The sequence below is a fragment of the Orcinus orca genome, chromosome 19 (assembly GCF_937001465.1).
Source record: "Orcinus orca chromosome 19, mOrcOrc1.1, whole genome shotgun sequence".
Classification (NCBI taxonomy): domain Eukaryota; kingdom Metazoa; phylum Chordata; class Mammalia; order Artiodactyla; family Delphinidae; genus Orcinus; species Orcinus orca.
The window spans coordinates 6,601,384-6,611,671 of NC_064577.1; the positions used below are offsets into that span (position 1 = coordinate 6,601,384).

The 10,288-nt window shown below is 43.7% G+C and overlaps 1 non-coding gene across 1 annotated transcript; it reads left to right on the forward strand.

Moving 5' to 3' along the window:
• Positions 1-8,740: 8,740 nt before the first annotated feature.
• LOC117200422 (U6 spliceosomal RNA) lies at positions 8,741-8,847 on the forward strand. Its single transcript, XR_004482001.1, has one exon. It is a non-coding gene; the product is annotated as a U6 spliceosomal RNA (small nuclear RNA).
• Positions 8,848-10,288: the final 1,441 nt, after the last annotated feature.

Below are 10,288 nucleotides of genomic sequence, written 5' to 3' on the forward strand. Positions count from 1 at the left end.
GTTGGTGTGAAAATAGACATAAATAATCAAATGTACATTTCTAAAACTTTGTAGCTGTCAACAAATGGTAGCCAGTATCGTTGTGATTGCTTTCATTATGATTGGATTTTTATTTTAATTTTTATTGGAAACCAAATGCCAATTTTTCCACCTCCATTTGGTGAATAGTTTATTCTGTCTCCAATGATTCATAATGCCACATCTCTATAATGCCACCTCCAGCCATCTCTGTTTAATGCCTGTCTGATCTGGCAATCCCTTGGCCTCATTGCTCATTTTCATAATTTTCTTGAGTATTCTTGGCTCTTTACACTTCCGAGGGAATTTTAGAACCCCTTTGTTTAATTTAATCATCCATATGGTTATTCTTCTGTGATTCTTTTCATATCTCTTCTATGTATATTGGTTTCTCAAGGTGGCTTCCCTCATGGTGGCAAAATGGCTGCAGGAGCTCTAGGAATCACGTACGTACTCCATCATGCACAAAAGAGGAAGAGACTCACCCAGGTAGGCCGCTTCTCAAACTCTGACCCATAGAAACTGTGAAGTAATAAATGCTCATTGTTGTTTTAAGCCAATATGTTTTGAGGTAATTTGTTACATAGCAATAGATAATGAATACAGCAGTTATACCATTTCCCAGCCTTTCCTGCAGTTGACTGAGTTCTCCTCTTAATATGAGCTTGAGTGATGTGTGTCACTGCCAGGCCTGTCCACGATAACTTCCCATGTGCAGCCTCCACACTCCTTCCCCTTCCTCCTGGATCAAAGACCCAGGGCAGCCATGGGAGCCGCAAGCTAAAGATGATAGAGCCAAAGGGTAGAAGGAGCCAGGCCCTTCATCGCCTGGAGGAGAGCTGCCCAGGAAAACTGCCTGACCGGGAACACCCACAGTGAATGATTACACAAGTGAGAAATAAACTTTTATGTTAAAGCCTTTGAGATTTGGGGATTTATCTCCTACAGCATTTAATATCATCATTTTTTTAAGGTTTTTTTTTTTTTTTGATGTGGACCATTTTTAAAGTCTTTATTGAATTTGTTACAATATTGCTTCTGTTTTATGTTTTGGTTTTTTGGCCATGAGGCATGTGGGATCTTAGCTCCCCAACCAGGCATCAGACCCGCACCCCCTGCATTGGAAGGCGAAGTCTTAACCACTGGACCACCAGGGAAGTCCCTAATACCTTCTATTTAAAAAAATTTTTTTGTTTTTGGCTGCGTAGGGTCTTTGTTGCTGTGTGTGGGCTTTCTCTAGTTGTGGTGAGCGGAGGCTACTCTTCGTTGCGGTGCGCGGGCTTCTCATTGCGGTGGCTTCTCTTGTTGCGGAGTGCCGGCTCTAGGCATGCGGGCTTCAGTAGTTGTGGCTCGCGGGCTCTAGAGCACAGGCTCAGTAGTTGTGGCGCATGGGCTTAGGTGCTCTATGGCATGTGGGATCTTCCCGGATTAGGGATCGAACCCATGTCCCCTGCGTTGGCAGGTGGATTCTTAACCACTGCACCACCAGGGAAGTCCCCCTAATATCATCTTAATTAATACACTTTTCATATAGCATTTTACAGATCTTTTTTTAATACAATCAATGTTCATTTAAATGTGCTCATATATTTACTAATTTCTTTGCTCTTCATTACTTCCTGCATCTCAGACATTCCATGTGGAATCTTTTTTTTTTCCCTGCCTGAATTATGTCCTTCAGAATTTCCTCCAGTGAAAGCCCACTGGTGATGACTTGCCTTTATTTCTCCTATACAAGTCTTGTCGGTTCTGCTTTTTAAAGTCACTTTGAAACTATGATGTTGTCTTCTTACTTTCATTACTATGGATGAGATGTCAGCTTCAGAGGAACTGTTGCTCCTTTGACGGTAATTTTTTTTCCAGATTGGTTTTGAAATCTTTTCATTGTTTTTGGTTCCTGATATTTCACTATGACACATTTAAGTGTGTGGGTTTAAAAAATATATATCTTCTAGGATTTGTTGGGCTTCTTGAATTTGTGGTTTGATACTTCTCAGATTGGTAAATTTCCTCACACTTTGTCTTTTCAAATATTGCTTCTGTTGCATGTTCTTTTTTCTTTTCTTATGGTTCTTCAATCACATAGGATACACTTTCTCACCGTCTCCTTCACATCTATTCTCACTTTTGCTTTAGTCTACAGATACTTTTTAAAGCCATTTCCATAAGCTTCAGTTTAATTTGATCCTCCTAACTCCTTGTGACGTAGGTAGGGCAGAGTGCCTCTTTTGCCAAAATAATTATTTTGTCAGCAAGGCAAAGGTGTTTGCCCAAGGCCACACAGCTGGTGGCAGGGCAGTCAGTGAGGCAAGTGGTAGCAAAGAGGCAGGATAATCTAGTCAAAAAAGTTTAAGCTCCGGGGACAGATAGCCAGGGATATGAGTCCTGGACCCACTACTCAGTAGCCTAGTAACCTTGGACAAGTCACTTAATCGCTTCTTGCTTGGATTTCTCCATCTGCAAAATGGGAACCATAATGACTAACTGGCAGGGCTGTTTGGGGAAGTTCACTAGATAATATATGCAAGATTCCTGGCACCGAATAGGCACTCAATAAATATTTGATCAATGAATTAATAAAGTGTTTAGCCAGCTTGGCGCGCAGTCTCTCAATCAATGTTAGCTATTGCTATTATGCTTAAATTTTATTTATATGTAAATGTATTAGTTTAGTACCGTTGTCATTTCAACAAGGCCCTCAGAATTCGGGATCCTCTCTGGTCTCCTGTCCTCCCACCCCTCCCACCCCTGTCACCCCCGCCCCTCCAGGCTCCCCTAGACTTGCCCAGACACAGGACTCAGCCCGTCCCGGCATAAATCAGGCCCTGCAGACCCTGGGTCTGTAATTAACAAGCCGAAGTGGGCGGGTCTGGGTGACCCCGCCCACCCCGTCCCAGGGGCTTCCTGCTCCCGCAGTCCTCCCCAGAAGGGGGAGGAAGGGCGCAGGAAGGTGTGTGTGGGGGTCTCTCACACCCCTCTAATTTATCGCCCTCTGTGTGAAGGAGATTTACGAGCTACGAGACCGGGAGCAGGTACTTTGAGGAAGGGGTGGAGGGGGCGGCGACGGGGGGACCCAGGGGCTAGGCGAGGAGGCAGGTGGTCCACCCGCCTAAATCCTGCAGGGTGGCCGTGCGCGTCCTGCCACAATTCATGGTCCCCAGGTCCTGGCGCCTCCCTCACCAGGGTCTCCCAGGGCCAGGCTCTGAGCTGGGGGTTCCACGTGCTTACCGATTCTTGACGACATCCTGCAGGTTCTGGTATCTGTTGCCCTGTTTTTCAGATGAGAAAACGAAATCTCAGAGACTTCCTTTGCCCTGACTCCAAAGCTTCAGTTCTGTCTATTGTTCCATCCTCAATTACTTCTTGGGGAAGTAGGAAATGAAAATGAAAATTTTCCTACAATTTAAATGAAAATTTTCCTACAATTTAGCTGTATCATTCCCCCATAAAGGAAAGAGCCACCTGCTTGGGGTGGGTCAGGGAAGTGGGGAGAGGGAGCAGACATTCTCCAGGCACTGCAGAGGCCTAGCTTAGCTTCAGGACAGCTCTTTGCTGTGACCATTTTTATGCCCAGTTCACAGAAATGGAAGGAGTTTGCAGCTTTGCCAAATTTATTGACACAGGATCCTTTTCTCACAGAGCATCTCCCAGGGCAAGCTTTCCAGCACACACACCTGTTGAAAAATTGTTAATTGGTTGATTGTTAACTGAAAGGAAGCAGGAGTAGGGCTACACTCAACAGGAAGGATCTTCAGATAACCTCCTTTACCTCTCTCAGACTCCATTTATTCCTCTGTAGATGGGATAATAATAACCACTACCTCAGAGGTGATTTGTGAGGATTAAATGAGACACGCTTGGAACATCACACGACACATAGTAGGTCCTCAGTAATGGTGGTCGTGTCCTCTGCTTTGCCGGCGCTTCCTGGAGGGAGGAGGCAAGTAAAAGACATTAGCTCTGAGACACATAGCTAAATTCTTGCTCTTCAAAGGTGTTCCTTTGGGCTAGTTCAAAGAGTTTATCGTCCTTCAAATACGGCTGGCTCAAAAAGAACGTTTTACTCTTGGAATCAGAGAGAAAATTGGGAGATCTAGGACCGGGTGTGAAAAGGTTGGGCGGTGTCTTGGCGCCCTCTGCTGGTCCAGTAGTGGAACTCCAAGGAGACGGTCCAGCTAGGCCTCTAGGCCTGCGGCCCAAGGTTCTGCCTTTTGGGGCAACACAAATCTGTGACGTGAGAGGAAATTGCTCTTTTCTGCCTCTGGTCAGCTTCCTCTTGCACTCCTCTCAGAGGCTCTCCAAACTTTTGCCACTTGCAACCCACAGTGTTTCCACAGGCCCTCTCTCAGCAGACAGCCCACCCTCACCTCTTGTGTCGTAAAGGAAAAACTGAGGCCATCAGGTGGAAACCCTCAACTTCCTGCCGAAGGCCTACAAAAATATCTGTCTGCACGCACCTGCGCCTCCTTTCCTCCTGCCGTCTGAAGCTAATTCCCCTCCTGGGGAATAGATAAAATAGATAACTGATGAGCACCTACTGTATAGCTCAGGGAACTTTACTCAGTGCTCTGTGGTGACCTAAATGGGAAGGAAATTCAAAAAGAGAGGGGTTATATGCATACGTATAGCTGACTCACTTTTCTGTACAGTGGAAACTAACACAGCATTGTAAAGCAACTATACCCCAATAAAAATTAATTAAAAAGTAAAAAATAAAATAATTCCCTGCTGGGCTGGGAAGCCCCTCCCCTCCCATCTCTTACAAAACCTACACTTTGTCCCTCGCTCTCCTGTATTTTTAAAAATGTTTTTGAAATAGACTATCTTTTAAAAATAATTCTAGATTTACAGAAAAATTGAGAGGATAGTACAGAGAATTTCCATATGCTCTGCACCCAGTTTTCTTTATTATTAACCTCTTACCAGGTACATTTGTTACAATTAATGAACCCATATTGATACATTATTATTATTAACTAAAGTCCATAGTTTATTCATATTTCCTTAATTTCCTAATGTTCCTTATCTGTTCCAGGATCCCATCCTGGATACCACATCACATTTATTTGGTGGAATTTCAAATTATTTGGAATTCTTCTGCACTGGAGATTTGTCTCTTCTCTCCTATTCATTCATTCATTCATTCATTCATTTCATTGTGGGCTCATCAATATTTATCTTGTATAATTTAATATAACTTTGGTTTAATACTTTATTTTGTTGCTTAAATTTTTCTCTCTCAAATATTTTTAACTTCTTCCTTCTTTGGTGTCAGACACATAGGGATATTATGAAGGCTTGTTCCATGATATTTATCGCAGCACTATTTCAAATAGCAAATATGGGAAATAACCTAAATGTCTATCAGTTGGGTTAGAATGATTAAATGAGTTTTGGGTATAACCATTTTATGAAATACTAGGTAGCTCCCCCCAACTCCCTGTCACTTTCTTTCAGTGAAATAGATCTTCGTATACACCTGCATGGAAAAATATAGTGATTAAGGCCATGGGCTCTGGAGACAGGCTGAGTTCAAATTTTGGTACTATGGCCTTGGGCAAGTTACTTAACCTCTCTGAGCATCAACTTTTTTAATCCATAAAATGGTGATTACAAAAAAAAAGGTAATGACAAGAGAATCTATTTTGTGGGATTGTTGTGAGAATTAAATAATACATGGAAAGTGCCCAGAACTATGCCTGGCACATGGTAAGCTTTAATAAATGTTAATTATTATTGGTATTATTATGGAAAGATCTCCAAGACATTGTGTTGAGTAAAAGGGGCAAGTTGAAGAAAAATACTTAAAGCATATTACCATATGGTGTACGTATTCATTACATAATAATAGGTAACACCATATGCATATAAAATGTGACACTGGATCAAGTCTATTCCATATGAGGGGGAAAAGTCTCCCTCTGGCCGGCATCTCCTGCCATGTATGCTCCTAGAGGGAATAGTTTCTATTTATATCTCTTTATCTCTTTATTACTGTGGGACAGTAATAGTAATAAAAATAGCTAACATTTATTACTCTTGGCTCTTGCCATGAGCCAGACCCTGTGCTAAGCTCATTTTATGGATTCTTTCATTTATTTCTCCCAAAAAGCCTATGCAGTAGTTGCTACTATTGCCTCCATTTCACAGATGGGGAAAGTGAGGCCTAGAGAGGTTTAGAGCTAGCTAGCAAGCAGTGGAGCCAGGATTCAAACCCAGGCAGTTAGACCTTCCATAATCCTTTACCTAGATTCCCCAATTTTTAGCATGTTGTCCCATTTGCATTATTATTCATTTGCTCTTTATATATGTATATATTTATGTTTTTTTCCTCCTGAACAATTCGAAAGTTACAGACATCCTATCCTGCTCCGTTTACCCCTAAAGACTTCCACGTGTATTTCCTACGAACAAAGACGTTCTCTTACATAACCTGAGTACGATTGTCAAAATAATCAATACTATTATCTAATCTACAGTCCATATGCAGATTTGTCAATTGCCTCATGAATGTCCTTTTGAGCTCTGTATTTTTCCCCCCTGGTCCGTGCATTGCCTTTGGTTGTCATGTCTTTTTAGCCTCCTTTAACTCGGGGCAGCCTTTCCCTGTCAGAGGCCTCACTCTCAATCCCCATGTCACAGGGGTGAAGCTTAGCAGAGCAGGCATGGCACCTTTGTTTATTCGGGAAGTGCTACAGAAATTTTCAAAGCAATGACTATCTCACTTACGCAAATAAAATTGAGTCCCAGGTCTACAAGACTCAGACTGATGGGTCTTTTCCTAAGAACAGAAAAACTCCCCCCTGTGCATGAAGTTGAGGCCAGCAGATATCATCAGAGGTATGCAAACTGCCTCAGAATTAGGGGTCTAGTGGTTGAGGGAAAGGCAAAGAGAAGTCTTCACAGGCTGCTGAAACCTGGCAAGCATTGGGGGCACCTGTGAGAGGTGGAAAGTCAAGCCTTTCCTCATCCCCACCAAGGCTATGTGGTCTCTGACTCTCTTGCCTGAAGCTGTTCCGGCGTCAAGGGGCCAAAGAGCCTTCGAGAGAGGCGTGAACTGCATCCACAAAGGAATTGCCGCTCCAGACCGCCACCTTCACCCACAGAGGAGCTGGTGGGGGTTTCTGGTTGTTTTCCTGACACCCATTCCCTCTTCTCCCACCAAAATGATCTTAATTTTCTGTTAGAGGTTCACTGCTCTTTCATTCTCAGCACACTGGGTGGGATCCCGTCAGGAGGTCTCATCCTCTTGGCCATAGTACATGGTTCAGGTGTGGGCAGTTGCCAGCCAAAGGCAATAAGATACCCAGAGACGTTTGCTGGAGCTTCCAAGAATCTCAAGCCTCCATCGTCCTGTGTGGAAATTGCCTGAGTAGACTCACCTGCTGGATAGGCAAGAGCCTGGCTCCAGCTCTGGGGGATGGTTATTTCCATCTGGCAAACCATGGGGGAGAGCAGGCCTGAGAATGGAGCTAGCATCAAGGAAGGAGAGCCAGGAAGGTTGGTAAGAGAAAACCCAGGTTCCTGGTCACGTTATTTGAAGACTAGATCAAGCCAGATTTAAAAATCTACCCACACTGTTCGGTTACGTGAGCCAAAATAGTCTCTTTATTATTTAAGTAGTGCCTTTAGATGGAATTGTTGTTTGTAATGTGAAGAGTCCTAATGAATACAGATGGTCAGATTCCATTGATTCTATTTAATGGGTATTTCTTGATCATCAGGCTTTTCATGAGGGGCTGGGGAAATGCAAAGATAAACAAGAGGGGGTCCTGTCCTTAAAGAGCCCCTTTTCAGTCTGGAGAAGAGGACGAGGGAAGAGAAGGATGGCTTGAACTTGAACCCTGCCTCTGAAATGCAAATATTCCTCTGAGGAGTTCACACAGCTCCTATAATCAATTAATAGACTCACCCTAAGCAGCCCAGCTATGAAAGCCCATCTCTGGATATTGCTGGAGACGCTGCTGGAGAGAATTAACACCTGATAGTTTTGCTCTAAGCATTTGGGATTGAGTAAGTCAATGTGTCCATCAGGGAAATAGCAGCCGATGAAAACCCAAATCCCACATCGTTCAATGTGGTCAGCAAGGCTTTACTTTCGATTTTCAAGAACGAGGCGCCAATTTTGCACCTAAAAGCTGCCCAATCTGACCTTGCTAAACAGCAAAATGAAGAGCATCCTTACACAACTGATAAAATAAAGGCAGTTAGGTTACAAGACAAACTGTCATTACAGATGAACCCAGCTTGGTCTTTTAATTTTTTTGGCCGTGCCATGGGCCATGTGGGATCTTAGTTCCCCGACCGGGGATCGAACGCGCGTCCCCTGCATTGGAAGCGCGGTCTTAACCACTGGACCACCAGGGAAGTCCTCAGGCTTGATGTTTTTAAAAAATCAAAGTTTTCGGGTTTCCCTGGTGGCGCAGTGGTTGAGAGTCTGCCTGCCAGTGCAGGGGACACGGGTTCGTGCCCCGGTCCGGGAAGATCCCACATGCCGCGGAGCGGCTGGGCCCGTGAGCCATGGCTGCTGAGCCTGCGTGTCCAGAGCCTGTGCTCCGCAACGGGAGAGGCCACGACAGTGAGAGGCCCGCGTACCGCAAAAAAAAAAAAAAAAAAAATCAAAGTTTTCAAGAAAAATTCCAGCTCTGCAAGCCCAGATGTTTCTGTATCCTAGAAACATCCTAAAGAATGAAGAGATACGACCCAAAATGAATGCTATCAAATGCTCCCTTTGGCAGCACATCTGCTAAAATTGGAAAAATACAGAGGAGATGAACAGGGCCCCTGTGCAAGGATGAGACCCAAATTCCTGAAGCATCTCATATTTTTCAGGTACACTCATCACACACACAAAACAGTGACTGTGTGAGGAGATGTATGTTAATTAACTTGACTGTAGTCATTTCACTATGTATATCAAATCACCATGTTGGACCCCTTAAATATATACAATTTTTATTTATTGAATAAAATTTATAAAGAGAGAAAGAAAAGAGTCATCACCATAAAAACGACCAAACAAACAACCAAACAAAATGCTATCAAGATAACCTTCCTCTCACTGGAAGACATAAAATAGTGTAAAGTAGTTGCTGGAATCCCTAAGCATTACAAGGTTCTCCTCCTGTTTCTGGTGAATTCACAGCAGTGAAAAATGAATATTTTGCTTTTTTTTTTTTTAATTTTCTTTCTTTAAGGCAGCCTGTTATCTGGGATCAAATAAGAACCTGAGTAGGAAAAGAGGCCAGACCCAGGGAGGTGCCTTGTGGTCAGGCACCCCAGAGAAACAGAACCAATAGGAAATTGTGATATTGTGATTTATAATAAGAAGTATGTAGTTGGTGTTCATCCCCATTCCTGGCACAAAGCCCCTAAAACCCTTGGAATTTCCTAAGTGATGAGAGTTATAAACATGTCTACTGTTGTATTAATGAGGTGACTATTAGACTGTATCTTAGGATGGGGGCTGGTTGCCAGGAGAACCAACCATGTGATTAGAGTATTGGAACTTTCAGTCCCCAGTTCCTCTGGGGAGGGGAGAGGGGCTGGAAGTTGAACGCATTGCCAATGGCCAGTGATTTAATCAATCATAACTCTGTAAGGAAGCCTCCGTCAAACCCCAAATGGTTGGGTTCAGAGAGCTTCCAGGATGGTGAACACATGGAGATTTGGAGAGAGTGGCACACCGTGCCCTTTGCCCATGCCTTTCCCTATGCATCTCTTCTTCCTGGCTGTTCCTGAGTTCTAGGTAATAAGCCAGTACTACAGTAAGTAAAATGTTTCAGAGTTCTGTGAACAGCTCTAGCAAATTAATTGAACCTTAGGAGGGTCATTGGAACCTCCAGTCTATAGCCAGTCAGTCAGAAGCACAGGTGACAACCTAGACTTTTGATTGGCATCTGAAGTGGCGGGGCAGGGGGTGCAGCCTTACAGGACTGAGCCCTTAACCTGTGGGAGCTGATGCTACCTCCAAGTAAATAGTATCAGAATTCAGCTAGTGTCAGAGAATTTTTTGGTGTGTGGGAAAAGGCCACATGTCAAAACTGGGTGCAGAATTGGAGTTTCTGGTGCAGAAAACTGTGTTGGGTATGGAGGAAGCTGGGTCAGGTTGACTGGAGACAAAAGGACCAGCAAAGGCAAAAGATACTGCACCAGTTCAGGCAAAAGATAATGGATAATGGAGGCCTGAATTAGAGGTGGAGCAGTAGGGTGGATGGGGAAGAGGGAGTAGATTTTTAAATAGACAAGACTTGGTGCTCGATTGGATGAA